The sequence below is a fragment of the Rhinopithecus bieti genome, unplaced genomic scaffold (genome assembly GCF_001698545.2).
Source record: "Rhinopithecus bieti isolate Rb0 unplaced genomic scaffold, ASM169854v2 scaffold_26603, whole genome shotgun sequence".
In the NCBI taxonomy this organism is placed as follows: Eukaryota; Metazoa; Chordata; class Mammalia; order Primates; family Cercopithecidae; genus Rhinopithecus; species Rhinopithecus bieti.
The window spans coordinates 592,896-607,853 of NW_016812252.1; the positions used below are offsets into that span (position 1 = coordinate 592,896).

At 41.5% G+C, this 14,958-nt stretch overlaps 1 protein-coding gene across 1 annotated transcript in view; it reads left to right on the top strand.

Annotated features, from left to right (window-relative positions):
- The first annotated feature begins 7,591 nt into the window (after positions 1 to 7,591).
- The window catches only part of CEP70 (centrosomal protein 70), a 113,574-nt gene continuing 106,207 nt past the window's right edge, over positions 7,592 to 14,958 (top strand). Inside the window, 2 exon segments of the mRNA XM_017895848.1 lie at positions 7,592 to 7,783; positions 10,049 to 10,151. The gene's annotated coding sequence lies outside the window, so the exon portion shown is untranslated.

Below are 14,958 nucleotides of genomic sequence, written 5' to 3' on the forward strand. Positions count from 1 at the left end.
ACAGCTCCACTAGGCAGTGCCCCAGTAGGGACTCTGTGTGGGGGCTCCCATCCCACATTTCCCTTCTGCACGACCCTAGCAGAGGTTCTCCATGAGGGCCCCACCCCTGCACAAACTTTTGCCTGGGCATCCAGGTATTTCCATACATCTTTTGAAATCTAGGCAGGGGTTCCCAAACCTCAATTCTTGACTTCCGTGCACCCACAGGTGCAACACCACATGGAAGCTGTGAAGGCTTGGGGCTTCCGCCCTCTGAAGCCACAGCCCGAGCTGTATGTCGGCCCCTTTCAGCCATGGCTGGAGCAGCTGGGACACAGTGTACCAAGTCCCTAGGCTGCACACAACGTGGGGACCCTGGGCCCAGCCCATGAAACCACTTTTTCCTCCTGGTCCTCTGGGCCTGTGATGGGAGGGACTGTCATGAAGGTCTCTGACATGGCCTGGAGACATTTTCCCCATGGTCTTGGGGATTAACATTAGGCTCCTTGCTACTTACACAAATTTCTGCAGCTGGCTTGAATTTCTCCTCAGAAAATGGGCTTTTCTTTTCTGCTGCGTTACCAGGCTGCAAATTTTCTGAACTTTCATGCTCTGTTTCCCTTTTAAAATGGAATGCTTTTAACAGCACCCAAGTCACATTTTGAATGCTTTGCTGCTTAGAAATTTCTCCTGCCAGATACCCTAAATCATCTCTCTCAAGTTCAAAGTTCCACAAATTTCTAGGGCAGGGGCAAAATGCCACCCGTCTCTTTGCTAAAACATAACAAGAATCACCTTTGCTCCAGTTCCCAACAAGTTTCTCATCTCCATCTGAGACCACCTCAGTGTGGCCCTTATTGTTCATATCACTATCAGCATTTTTGTTGAAGCCATTCAACAAATTTCTGGGAGGTTCCAAACTTTCCCACATTTTCCTATCTTCTTCTGAGCCCTCCAAACTGTTCCATCCTCTGCCTGTTACCCAGTTCCAAAGTCGCTTCCCCATTTTCAGGTATCTTTTCAGCAACACCCCACTCTACTGGTACCAATTTACTGTATTAGTTCATTTTCATGCTGCTGATAAAGACATACCGAAACTGGGAACAAAAAGAGGTTTAATTGAACTTACAGTTCCACATGGCAGGGGAGGCCTCAGAATTATGGGGGGAGGCAAAAGGAACTTCTTACATGGCAATAGCAAGAGAAAATGAGGAAGAAGCAAAAGCAGAAACCCCTGATAAATCCATCAGATCTCGTGAGACTTATTCACTATTAAGAGAATAGCACAGCAAAGACTGGTCTCCATGATTCAATTACCTCACCCTAGGTCCCTCCCACAACATGTGGAAATTCTGGGAGATACACTTCAGTTGAGATTTGAATGGAGACACAGCCAAACCATATCAGGTAGGAATAGTAACTTGTTACCTGACAGGCAGGACTGTTATGGAGAGAAACAAAGTCTGAACAGAACATCGTCTAAGTATATTGAATATAAAATATACTTGTTCAGGCTGATCCTGCTTTTGAAGGTGATCTCACTTTCACATTGTTAGCTTGTTTCCCAGGAAGTACCTAGATGCTGTTCTGACTTCATAAACTACCTATCAGCAACTGCCCCTTAGACACCACTGATTTATTTTAAGAGAGCAGCTAAAAACACTTTCATTCACAATAGTCCCTGTTTTCATTGGGCCTCCTTTTGAAAAGGAAATTGTTAATAGATCAACTGATTTTCTTTCTTTGTTTCTCTGTCTCCCTTTCTCCCAACCTCCTTCTTCTCTTCTTTTCTTTCTTCTACTTCCTTTCTTCTTCCCGTCTCCTTCTTTTTCTTTCTTCTACTTCCTTTCTTCTTCCCATCTCCTTCTTTTTCTTTTCCTCCTACCCCTCCTCCTCCCACTCCTTCCTCCTTCTCCTTCTCCTCCTCCTCTTTCCTTTCTTCTTCTTCCTTTCTTCCTCTTCTTCACAGGCTATATTGCTCAGGCTAGTCTTGAATTCCTGGGCTCAAGCAATCCTTCTGCCTCTGCCTCCCGAGTAGTGGGACTGTAGGCATGCACCACCTCCCTTAGCTTGGTTGATTTTCCAAGCTTACTTTTTAAACTGCATAGAGACCAAAATAAAAAGGGAAAGTTAATCTGATATCTACAAATTTAACATTTTCCATGTGCCCTTCCAGCATTGGTCTAGCATGACTATTGGCTATGTGTTCAAGGAAGAGGCATTAGCACTTCAGAAACAAGCCCAGGACCCAGGATTCTGGCTGCTGCGCCTGCCTTAGAGGGTTGTGTGTCAGAACCAGTGCTAGCAACCACAGTCTCCCAGTGCTGGCCAGGCTGCCACTGCTTAGGCACTTCCCTCTCAGCACAAGGAGGCTGTGGCTCTCTCTACAAAAATACAGAAAGGGAACAAGCAGCTAAGCAAGGTGATTGTGTAGAACTTCAGACCAGAAAAGCTTGGACAATTTCAGGAGAAAATAGGTACTGATCTGAGTTATCTGGAGACTGGAATTTACAGTACAGCCTTAATTAGAGAAGAGAGACAAAGGAAGGCAGTACAGACACATGTTCCAATTGGTCAAGACCTTTTGTTTTTGAGACAGAGTCTCATTCTATCACCCAGGCTGCAGTGCAGTGTGGTGTGATCTCAGCTCACTGCAACCTCTGCCTCCCAGTTTCAAGTGATTCTCCTGTCTCAGCCTCCCAAGTAGCTGGGATTACAGGCATGCACCACCACACCAGGCTAATTTTTATATTTTTAGTAAAAACGAGGTTTCACCATGTTGGCCAGGATGGTCTTGAACTCCTGACCTCAAGTGATCTGCCTGCCTTGGCCTCCCAATGTGCTGGGATTACAGACGTGAGCCACTACACTCAGTCTGGTCAAGACTTTTAACATTTTTTATCTTGTTTGAGAAATTTTACAGCTATAGAAAAATACAGAGAATAATAGACATATTCCTGCCTCCCAGAATTGACCATCATTAAATATTGATTTAGTATTAAAATTTTAATAGAAGAAAATCTCAATACTGTTACTCTTTTCTCCTTCCAAAAGGTCAACATTCCCTTGAGTTTGGTGTGTAAACTGTGTTAGACCTCCTAGTAAAAAACAGCCTTCATTAGCTGTTAAAACAGATCTTTTAATCTGTGTGTTCCTTCCAAGTCCACAGTCTGTAATTTTATATACATGAATAAGTGTTCTTGGGCATGATATTCTCCTGCTTTTAAAAATTATTTAAATGGGTTGGACACAGGGGCTCATGCCTGTAATCCCAGTGCTTTGGGGGGCTGAGGTGGGAGGACTGCTTGAGGCCAGGAGTTTGAGACCAGTCTGGGCAACACAGTGAGACCATGTCTCTGAAAGAAATATATAGCTTTAAATGGTACCATGAATGGCAACTGGGAATTTGTTTGTCAGTAAGAGAGGATTATAGGGAGCTCATCCTTTGGAATTCATGTCACTTATTTACTCAGTACTTATTGGCCATCTGTTATATGGCAGGTGCTGTGGCAGAGAATACAACAGTGAACAACACTGATCATTTCTCTCACTCATGACACTTACATTCTAGTGGAGGAGGCAGTCACAAAAATATGTGCAAATAGATGGTGGTAGCCATTCTTCAACATGGGCCCCAGGGATTCCCACTTCATGGTATTCATCTGCTTGTGTAGTCCTCTCACATTTTACCAGGGTTGGTCTATGTGACCAATAGCATATGGCAGAAGTAGTGATATGTAACTTCTGATACTAGGTTATAAAAAAGACTGCAGTTTCTGTTTTAGTTGCTCACATGCTGTCCTGGGCTGTGCTCTGTGGGAAGCTGCCATGTTATGAGGACACTAAGGCAGCCTGGGGAAAGGCCCACTTGAGGAGGAACGAACTGAGGTTTGCCAATAACTGCATGAGCGAGTTTGAATGTGAATCCTTTAGCCCCACCTGAACCTTGAGATGACAGTAGCCCTGACCAAAAGGTTAACTGTAACCCCATTAAAGATCTTGTCCAGACCATGCAGCTAAGCCCTACTGTATTTCTGACCCACAGAAACGTTGTGATGCTAAATGTTTATTTTAAGCTGCTATGTTTTAGGGTAATTTTTATGTACCAATAGATAACTAATACACAGATATTAGCAATAATGACATTAGCAATAACTAATACACAGCAAATAATTGCAAATTGCAATAAATGCATATACCAATCTGATGGTAAAGCAGATGTCCATCACAAGAAGTGGTATGGTCAAGTGGTTGATGACATAGGCTTTGGAGCCTGAATGCTAGGTTCGGATCCCGGCTTTGCCATATACTAGTGTGTGACCTTGGCAAGTCATTTAAAAATTGTTTGGGCTTCTATTTCCTAACTTGCTCATTTGTAAAACAGATAATAACGGTACCTATATTAAGGTTATTGTGAAGATTCAACAAGTTAGAAAATGAAAGTGCTTAGCACGGAGCCTAGCACATTTTAAGTGCCCAATTAACGTTAACTATTGTTATTCTGTATAGATTATTGAGCATTTGTCATTAATATATTTGCCTGAGCTGTTTGCATATTGTCCTTCACATTGGAAAATGACTGCCGAAGGCGAATGCCCTGAATAAATTTGACTCAAATTTAACAATGTAGTTCAAAGCTGTGTTTAGCACCTACTGTGCTGCAGGATGAAGTTTAGTAAGACATGGTTCATGCTCCCAGACATTCAAATTCTTGTGGAAAAGGCAGAAACAAATGTATTCATGTAATAAAGGACTCTAAGTCTAAAAAACTTACGAGTTGAAGAATCTTTGAGAATTCATCATGAAATACCATTTACATATGATATACTCATGTTTTTCTAGGGAGAAATATGACAGTTCTATACCCAGAAGAAAATTCAAGAATCAGTTTAGAAGTTGAGAAATTAGGCCAGGCGCAGTGGCTCATGCCTGTAATCCCAGCACTTTGGCAGGCCGAGGCAGGTGGATCACGAGGTCAGGAGATCAAGATCATCCTGGCTAACATGGTGAAACCCCTAAAAATACACACACACACACACACACACACACACACACACACAAAATTGGCCAGGCGTGGTGGCGGGTGCCTGAAGTCCCAGCTACTCTGCAGGCTGAGGCAGGAGAATGGTGTGAACCGAGGGGTGGAGCTTGCAGTGAGCCATGATCACGCCACTGCACTCCAGCCTGGGCGAGAGTGAGACTCCCGTCTCAGGAAAAAAAAAAAAAAAGTTGAGAAATAAAAGATGTGTTTTAACTGCTAATGAAGGTTATAATTTATACTAGGAAGTCATAAGTACAGAGGAAAGCAGAAAGCTGAAATGAAGACATGCTTGACTTTCAGCTTAAGTGTTACTTCGTCAGAGAGGCCTCCTCCATAGCCCCTCTTCTGTTCTTTCATATCACTTTTTATATTAATAATATATACTTAATTGCATTTGTTTCATATTTTCTCCCCAATGAGACTATAAGATCCACGAGGGCAGGAATCACATCTGGGCTTACTATTGTAAACTACACCACATATAAATCTGACTCAGCATCTAGTTCAATCCCTGATACATAACCAGTGTTTAACAATTTTTTTTTTTTTTTTTGAGATGGAGTTTCACTCTTGTTGCCCAGACTGGAGTGCAATGGTGCAATCTCAGCTCACTGCAACCTCCGCCTCCCAGGTTCAAGTGATTCTCCTGTCTCAGCCTCCTAAGTAGCTGGGATTATAGGCATGTGCTACCACACCCGGCTTATTTTGTAGTTTTAGTAGAGGTGGGGTTTCTCCATGTTGGCCAGGCTGGTCTCGAACTCCTGACCTCTGGTGATCCATCCACCTCAGCCTCCCAAAGTGCTGGGATTACAGGTGTAAGCCAACGCGCCCGGCCAACAAATTTTTATTAATGAATGAATGTTAAATGAATGTTTAGAATTATTAGAATTCTATTGGGTGGATGAGGCCCATAGAAAACTCTTGAGACCAATGTAGCAGGATTCTCAGTGAAAGACTAAATTTGTGTACAGGATGTTTTCCTTCTCTAGCAAAGAGAGGTGCTGGAAAGGCTTTCATGATCCATAAGAAGGGAATTGTTTTGGAGGGCAGTGCTATAGCACCTCTTCCCCTCCATTCACCACATAAAAAATTCAGTTAGAAAATAGAGATGAATCAGCCTTCTTGTGCTTTGAAGATTGTGAAAGACACTGGTGATCATCCATCTAGCATCCATTTTCCTCTTCTCCTTTACAGGTCTCCACCTTGCAACTCATGTGACTCAAAGAGCACTGACACCATTGCCAATTCCAAATGTCATAGCTCCCTTTCACTTCTGGAACCCAGGCTTAAGCTGTCTGTACATTTCCCAGGCAGTTACTGGTAAAGAGGAAGAGAGTGTGCCTGTGTCACCTAATTGGCTCAAAAAAACAGAAGGAAAGGTTTTGGATGAAAAAGAAAGCATGCAGTCCTGATTTCTCCAGGTAGACATCTGGAAAATCACGTTAGTATGAATTTGAAGTCTACCTTTTTTTTTTTTTTTTTTTTTTTTTACAACAGAGCAGAGCCTAATAGCAACTGGGTCCTTGTTAACTTGCTGAGCCACTGAATTAAAGTCTCCCTTGCCTCTGGGCTTTCTGTTATGCGAGATAAGCAACTTCCTCATTTTTTAGGAAGACAACTTAACTCAGATTTCATATCAAGTGCATCCAAAATAATCATAACTGACCCAAAGATGTTTGGCCTCTACAGTTAGGGCAGCCATGCTCAGAAGAGTATGCAAGGGTACCCTATTGTCTTGGAAAAGGGACGCACTGAGACTATTTGCGATTTGAGAACTGAAAATGCAAATCTGCTAACCATCGTTAGAGTGAATATCCAGGTATAGAAAGCACAGCGGGTGGGCGTAGGTTGTGGTAGGGACATGTTTGTATGCGGCAAACACAGAGATTAAACTTAAGTGTAGTCCCAGCTGCCTGGAAGAAGGCTAGGAAGAAGGCTAAGAAGGGTCTGAAAGTGTTGAGCTCCAAGAGCCCTTGGACCTCCTGATAAGAGACCGTTGGCTGATGCCCTCGATGGGACATCCCTGTTGGCTGCTGTGGGATCTGCATCTACACAGACCTACATCATTTGACTGATTTGAAAAGACAGGTTGTCAACAGCGACACCACGTGGCTATAAGATACAATCACAATGGTGGACATTTACAGCCTGAGGTAGGGCCTGACGCTTCGTCGAGATGTGGAAAATGCTGAATGGGAAGATGAAATGTCATCAACAAACATTTACTGGGGTCCTCCAAATGTCAGCTGCTACAGTGGTCAGCCAGGTCTGGAACATCGAGAACATGCTGACCCGTACCCCAACAAGAGCTCGTAGTCGCGGCGGGGTAGGGGACAAGAGAGAGGGCAGTCTCCGGTGGCCAGGTAACCCAGGCTTCACTTTCACCCACGGCCACAAGTATGTCTGACATCTTCCAGGCAAATAAGGTTCCATATAAGTGACAGGGTACCTAAGGAGAGCGATGGAAGCGCCAGCTCGCCCAAGACGAGCACGTCGCACCGACGCCTGCGTTTGCGGTAAGCCCCGCCCCCAGTAGCTGAGCCAACCGGAGGGCGCGGGGCGGACCCAGCTTCCGGGTGAGGCTGGAGAGAATCGTTAGGGGGCATTCGCAAAGACTAAAGAGGGGCTGGCCCTCGACGCGCTCGGGCTCGATTGGCCGCCCTTCCCAGGCGGCGGTAACCGTCGCGGAGGCAGGGCCTGATGTAGTAATCCCAGCCTAGCCGGGCCGGGCTGGCTGCTGGTGGGAGGCGGTGACTGAGGAAGGTGAGTGGCGCTCGGGGCTCTCAGGGGCGTCGTCGTGAGCCCCTTCTCGGAGCACCCCGGACTTGACCTCACCTGGGCCTAAAAGTGGTCAGACTGACCCTTGTCAGGGAGGAGCCGCCTGGGGTAGGGTCGCGCCCATTAAAAAATCCCTGCGTAAGCGTTTGGAGATCGGACAAACCTGCGTGCAGTCCCAGCTCCCCGGGCTTTGGGTTCTTTGGCTTCTCCTTTAATGTCTTAGCGCCTCGGATTCTTTATTTGTATACTAAAGCTGGTAATTCTCGCCTTACAAGGTGGTTGTGAGGGTTAAATGAGGCAGTAAGAGTAAAGCTTAGAGTCGCACCGGGCACAGGTTCGATATAAGCTGTAGGTAATTACTCCATCCCCCGAAATCGACCCGGACTGAAGCGCCCGTTTTGTGTCAAACAACCGCGAAGGTTGTTTGGGGAGTGAGGACTCGGAGCAGAAGGGGGCGGGTTGGCGAATAGCACAGGCGAGTATCTCTTTTCCGGTTTATTAACCTCATTCCGGATTCAGGAGACCTCTGACTTTATACAGGGCCTAATAGGAGTTTTCAAGGTGAAAATGTCGGAAGGCTAAGACACCTGTAACAGAGACCTGAGTTTCCTTTTTTACTGCCACTGTTTTTCAATCAGTGTTTCAATCAGTGTTTCAATCACTGTTAATATTAAACAGGCCGGGCGCGGTGGCTCACGCCTGTAATCTCAGCACTTTGGGAGGCCGAAGTGAGCGGATTACCTGAGGTCAGGAGTTCGAGACCACCCTGGCCAACATGGTGAAACCACCACATCTCTGCTAAAAATACAAAAATTAGCTGGGTGTGGTGGTGCGCGCCTGTAATCCAGCAACTCGGGAGGCTGAGGCAGGAGAATCGCTTGACCTCGGGAGGCGGGAGGCGGAGGTTGCTGGGAGCTGAGATCGCGCCACTGCACTCCAGCCTGGAGAGCGAGGTTCCGTATCAAAAAAAAACATATATATGTATGTATATTATATTAAACACTGTGCAGGCATTATCCATATTGGTTTCAAGCCTCTGCAATGAGTTTTGTACTTTAAATGTTGCCAAGTACACTCTGGCCTCCCCAACCCTGCCTTTTGGGGAAGAGGTGGCTGACTTGGAGTTTTCCCTACAGCTTTTGCTTCAAAGCAAGGTTCTGCCCCTTCGTGTCACCTCTCCCAAGACAGAATGATTTGGTTGAGATGACATTCCATTTTAACTCTCTTTCCTATTTGGGGTAGGTTCAGCTCTTTCTTAGGAACATTAAACAGCAAGTTGCCATATTTTCAGAATAGAGCTTTTGCATTTAATAAGGAATAGAGACTTCGAAAGGGTTACATATTCATTTATTGCAGTAATTTGAAGTATATGCTTTTGAAGACGCTTACAGATTTTGGTGTGATTCAGTTGAGAAGGAACAGTTGCTGGCCATGGTTTATTGTCAGCTCCCCTCCCCGACCCCAAATGGTGAAAAGATAATTAAATTTTAAGGTATGGAGCATGTTACAAGGGACTTCAGACCTATAAAGGGCAATTTGGCTGACACGCTCGGGAAACCTAGAAAGTGTCAGAAGATACAATTATGTTTTTGCTTTTCTATGCCTGGCTTACTATGCCATGTACAAGACAACTCCTACCCTCTGACTCCTACCCCCACCATCTTATTTTAAGTGTATTATGACACTAATTAAAGCTGTAGCTTCTGTTTTGGCCCTAGAAAGCATTTGGTCTCTTCCTGTGACTTTAAAAGTTCCAGACCTTTGTCCTGGAAGTTGGACAGCCTGTAGCGGGGAAAAGGCTGCTGCAAACTATTGGCCCGTTAATTTCATAGAATGGACCTCTTTAAAGGAGGGTTTGGTCACAGGTGCAAATGAGGAGTAGTTTTGTTCCTGTGTTTGCTTTTGTGATCAGTTGTAGTTTGTCTGAGGATGCTTCATTTTAGTATCCTTGCAAATGAGAACATCCTACCTGTGGAGCCAGAAGTCAGAATTGATGATAGATGATGATAGATTTGGATACGCAGCTAAATGTCTTAACAAAGTAGGGAGAGAAAAGATAAGAGGAGAGAAGAGAAGGGAAGAGGTGTATGGTGGTGAGCTGGGAAGGGCATTAGCAGTTATTTCAGTTGTGCCTGGTGTATCTGTGATTACCAGTACCATGGATGCCTGCTCTGGGAGTAACACAAGACCATTCTTACTAGGAGGTTGAACATTTCAAGATTTTCTTCTTTTTATCTTTTTGAAACCTAGATGAAGATCCAGTTTCAGACATGAGACTCGTTGGGTGATCATTTCATTGAGATCAACCTAAATGACCAGGTGTAAAGTGCAAGAGTAGTATGCTATGACTGAGGTATGTCTAATGTAACGGATGACTCCAGATGTTGGGAGACCACGGAAAAGTATGTAATTTATTGAGTACTATACTAGGTTCATTACATATATTCCCTTTTGACTTCCTGATAATCCTATCAGGTAGATATTTTACAACTTAGCAAAGAAGCTGAAGCTCAGAGAGGTTAAGTACCTACTTAAGATAACACAGAAAGCTGATCATCAACTCTAATCACTGTCTCCATCCTGCTGTGTGCCAGGCAATGCTTTATGTTCTTTCTATATTAACTCTCCTAATCTTTAACTTGTGAGCTGAGTACTTTTATTATCCTCATTTTATGATGAGGAAATTGAAGCACACAGAGATTAGTACTGTACTCTCCTGGCTGTGTGGCAGAATCCATGATTTGAACCCAGGCAGTCTGGCTACAGAGCTCTACAGGTTGAGTATCCCTTGTCTGCAATGCTTGGAACTATGTTTTGGACTTTTGGATTAAAAAAAAAAATTGGAATATTTGTATATACATGAGTTATCTTGTTTAGAGTTGGGTAACTCTAAACACAAAATTCATTTATTGTTTCATATACACGTTATACACATAGCCTGAAGCTAATTTTATACGTTTTTAATAGTTTTATGCATGAAACGAAGTTTTGACCGTGACCTGTTACATAAGGTCAGGTGTGGAATTTTCTACTTGTGGCGTCAAGTTGGTGCTCAAAAAGTTTTGGATTTTGGAGCATTTTGAATTTCAAATATTCATATTAGGAATGTTCAACCTGTACCAGCTTTCTTTTGATTAGCATTTCCTTTACTTTACTGTTTTGTTATTTAACAAAATCTTTTTATTGTAAAATGAAATTTTTATTATGAATCACATACCAAATGTATAGCTTAATAAATTATTACAAGACCATACCATTCAGCTATGCCAGATCCCCTCTGTTACCCTATCCCAGTCAAAACTCCTGTGTTCCCATTTAGTCGCCATTCTTCTGGGTTTTATAGTTTTGTAGTAATCACTTCTTTGTTTTTTGTGGGTTTTTTTTTTGAGATGGAGTCTCACTCTGTTGTCCAGGTTGGAGTGCAGTGGCGCAATCTCAGCTCTCTGCAACCTCCATCTTCTGGGTTCAAGTGATTCTCCTGCCTCAGCCTCCTAAGTAGCTGGGATTACAGGCACACACCACGAGGACTGGCTATTTTTTCGTGTGTGTATTTTTAGCCCAAACGGGGTATCACCATGTTGGCCAAGCTGCACCATGAGCCTGGCATCCTAGTTTTTGATAGCTTCCTTGTTATACAATGTATTGAACAATTCCTATTGCAGATATGAAATCAGCCATTTCTTTAAAATGCCCTGGTTTCTTTTAGAGGGAAATGATATTTCAGTTACAGTCTGAATGCTAAAGATCCTGAGTTAGTCACTGTTTCAGGTGTTTCAGTAGACAGAGCTAGGATACCTATATATATCTATAGACATACATGTTAAAAGATACCTAATGTGTTCTGCTGCCAGTCTTCAGATTGAGACTACAGAACTTTTACTTAACAATTTCTCTATCACAACTGTAACTCCTTTTTTCCATACTGAGAATCATGATTCTCAAGAATATAGGAGATAATAGAATATTCCATATTTACTCATTCTGTATTATACATATGAGTGTATCAGAACTATATTTATAAAATCACCATCATTATGATTACTGAAAACATTAAACCTTTTTTTTTTGCTTATGTTCTTCCCATTTTTTCTTCTCTAACAGTTGTGCTCTATCTGCATTGTCAGAGTATATAGCCATTTCATGTTCTGCTTTTTCCATCTTAGCCTATTAGTTCTATTCATATATTTAATGTTTGCCACCAGTGTTTATGCTGAGGTCTCTGTAGGCATTTTGGCTACCGGATGCTAATATATTGTTTAGATTCCTCAGGAAGGAATATTGTCTGAGTTCTTATATATTGATAAAAGTTTGTTCTTTTTATACTTGAAAGTCAATTTTGCAGATATAAAGTCTTTGGCTCACACTTCTTTTCCTTGAATTTCTTAAGTATATTACTCCTTTTTCTTCTGGAATAAAGTATTGGTATCAAAGTCAGATTATTATCTAATTTTCTTCTTGTAAGTCATGTAGGTTTTTTTTTTTGTAGATGACCAAATAATTTATTTTCTTTTTTTTCTTTTTGAGATACAGTCTTACTCTATCACCCTGGCTGTAGTGCAGTAGTATGAACTTGGCTCACTGCAGTCTCCACCTCCTGGGTTCAAGCAGTCCTCCCACCTCAGCCTCCTGAATAGCTAGGACTACAGATGTATGCTGCCACGCCCAGCTAATTTTTTTTTTTTTTTTTTGAGAGACAGAGTTTTGCCGTGTTGCCCAGGCTGGTCATGAACCCAGGCTCGAGTGATCACCTGCCTCAGCCTCCCAAAGTGCTGGGATTACAGGCATGAGCCACTACACCTAGCCAAATTTTTTCTTTTTCATTGAAGTCTGGTAATAATATTAGAATGTATCACTGTGTTGGTTGTTTTTGGTCAGTATTCTCAGGTACTTGATATTTTCTTTACATTTGTAGTTTCAAATCTTTTTTTAAATTTCAGGAAAACTTTAAAACAGCTTTATTGAGATATATTTAATATACAACAAGCTGCACATATGTAGTATAAAATATAAGTTTTGACATACATATACACATATACATATATTGATAATCAGGATTATCAATATATCCACCATCCCCCCAAACTCCCTTGTTCTCGTTAGTAGTCTCTGTGTCTAGCCTCCAATTCTCTCAGCAACCACTGATCTGCTTTCTATCACCACAGGTTGGTTTTCATTTTCTAGAGTTTTATATAAATGGAATGTTGTAGTATGTACTATTTTATGGCTGGCTTTCAGCATAATTATTTTGACGTTTATCCATGTTGCACATATTCTTTTTTATTGCCAAGGGGTATTACATCCAGTGGGTATACCACAGTTTGTCTGTTCACCTGCTGCTGGACATTTGAGTTGTTTCCAGTTTCTGGCTATTATAGATAAAGCTCTTATGAACATTTGGGTACAGTCTTTGCATGGACATAATGCTTTCATTTCTCTTGGGTGAATTCTAGGAATTGCATGGCTGGGTCTTATGGTAAGTGCTTAACCTTTTAAGAAATAGCCAAAGTGATTTACAAAGTGGTTGTACTAGTTTAAATTCCCATCAGCAGTATATGAGAGTTCTAGTTCCCTCACATCCTCGAAAACACTTGGTATAGTCATTCTTAGCCATTCTAATATGTGTAGTGGTGTCACATCGTGTGTTTTAATGTGCATTTCCCTCCTGACTAACAATGTTTAGCATCTTTTTGTGTGCCTACTTGCCATCTGTATGTCTTCTTTAGTGAAATGTCTATTGAAATTTTTTGACCATTTTTAAGTTCCGTTGTTTAGTTTTGTTGATGTTAACTTCCTTACTGAGTTTTGAGAGTTCCTTATATATTCTGGATATGAACCTTTTCTGATTCCTGATTATTTTCTCTGACTATGTGGTTTCTTTTTTCATTCTCAGAATGGTACCTTTTAAAGAGCAGACATTATTTTTATGAAGCCCCATTTGTTCTTGAATTGTATCATGCTTTTGGTGTCATATCATAGACCTGTTTGCCTAACTCAAGGTCTTACAGTTTTTCTGTGTTTTTCTAGACATGTTGTGATTTTAAGTTTTAGATTTATGTCATTCATTTTAATTTTTGGTATATGATGTGAGATATGGCTGAAAGTCCTTTTTCTTTCTTTCTTTCTTTTTTTTTGTATATGGCCATCCCATTGTTCTAGCATCATTTATTGAAAAAAAAAAACAACAACTCATTTTTCCTGCTAAATTACCTTCATATCTTTGGTGAAAATTAGTTGTCCATATATGTATGAGTCTGTTTTTGGACTCTATTTTGTTTCATTAATCTGTTTGTCTACCTTGATATCAATGCTATATTGTCTTGATTACTGTAGCTTTATAAACCTTGAAATGATGTAGTATTAGTCCTTCAACTTTGTTCTTCTTTTTCATTCATTCATTTATTAATTTAGAGATAGGGTCTTACTTTGTCACCCAGCCTAGTGTGCAGTGGCACAATCATAGCTCACTGATGAAACTCCTGGGTTCAAGTTGTCTTCCCACCTCAGCCACGTAAGTAGCTAGGACTACAGGTTCATGCCACAATGCCTGGCTAATCTTTATTTTTTTGTAGAGATGGGGTCTTGCTGTATTTCCCAGTCTGGTCTTGAACTCCTGGACCTCAAACCATCCTCCTGCCTCAGCCTCCCAAAGTGCTAGGATTACAGGTGTGAACCACCATGGACAGCCTGTTCTTTTTCAAAGTTATTTTGGCTATTATGTCTTTTGCAGTTCTGTATGAAGTTTAAAATCAGGAAAGTTTCCTGAATTATAGTTTTTTTTAATTGGTGCTGTTGTTTTAGTTTTCTTTTTCAATTACCACTATTATGTGTATGTTTGAGCTTCTTTGCCTATCTTTGTCATTTTCATATTTCTTCTTCATTTCTTTTTAATTTTTAAAATTGTTTTCCTTTTAATCTGTATTTCTCTTAAGGCATTGTCTGTAGTCTTTACTCATTCATTTTCCTTCTTTAATCTTCATTTCAGAAACAGTTTTTAAAAGTTACTAATTTCTAGATTCTATCAACTCATTTCCAAGTTTTTCTTATTTCTAATTATGTTGTTCATGTATTACAGAGTTTTCCATGTATTTTAGTTTGTTTTAATATAGAGGTTATAGTTACTGTCTTTTTTGTGAGCATGTCTTTCTAGTACATTTTCTTTC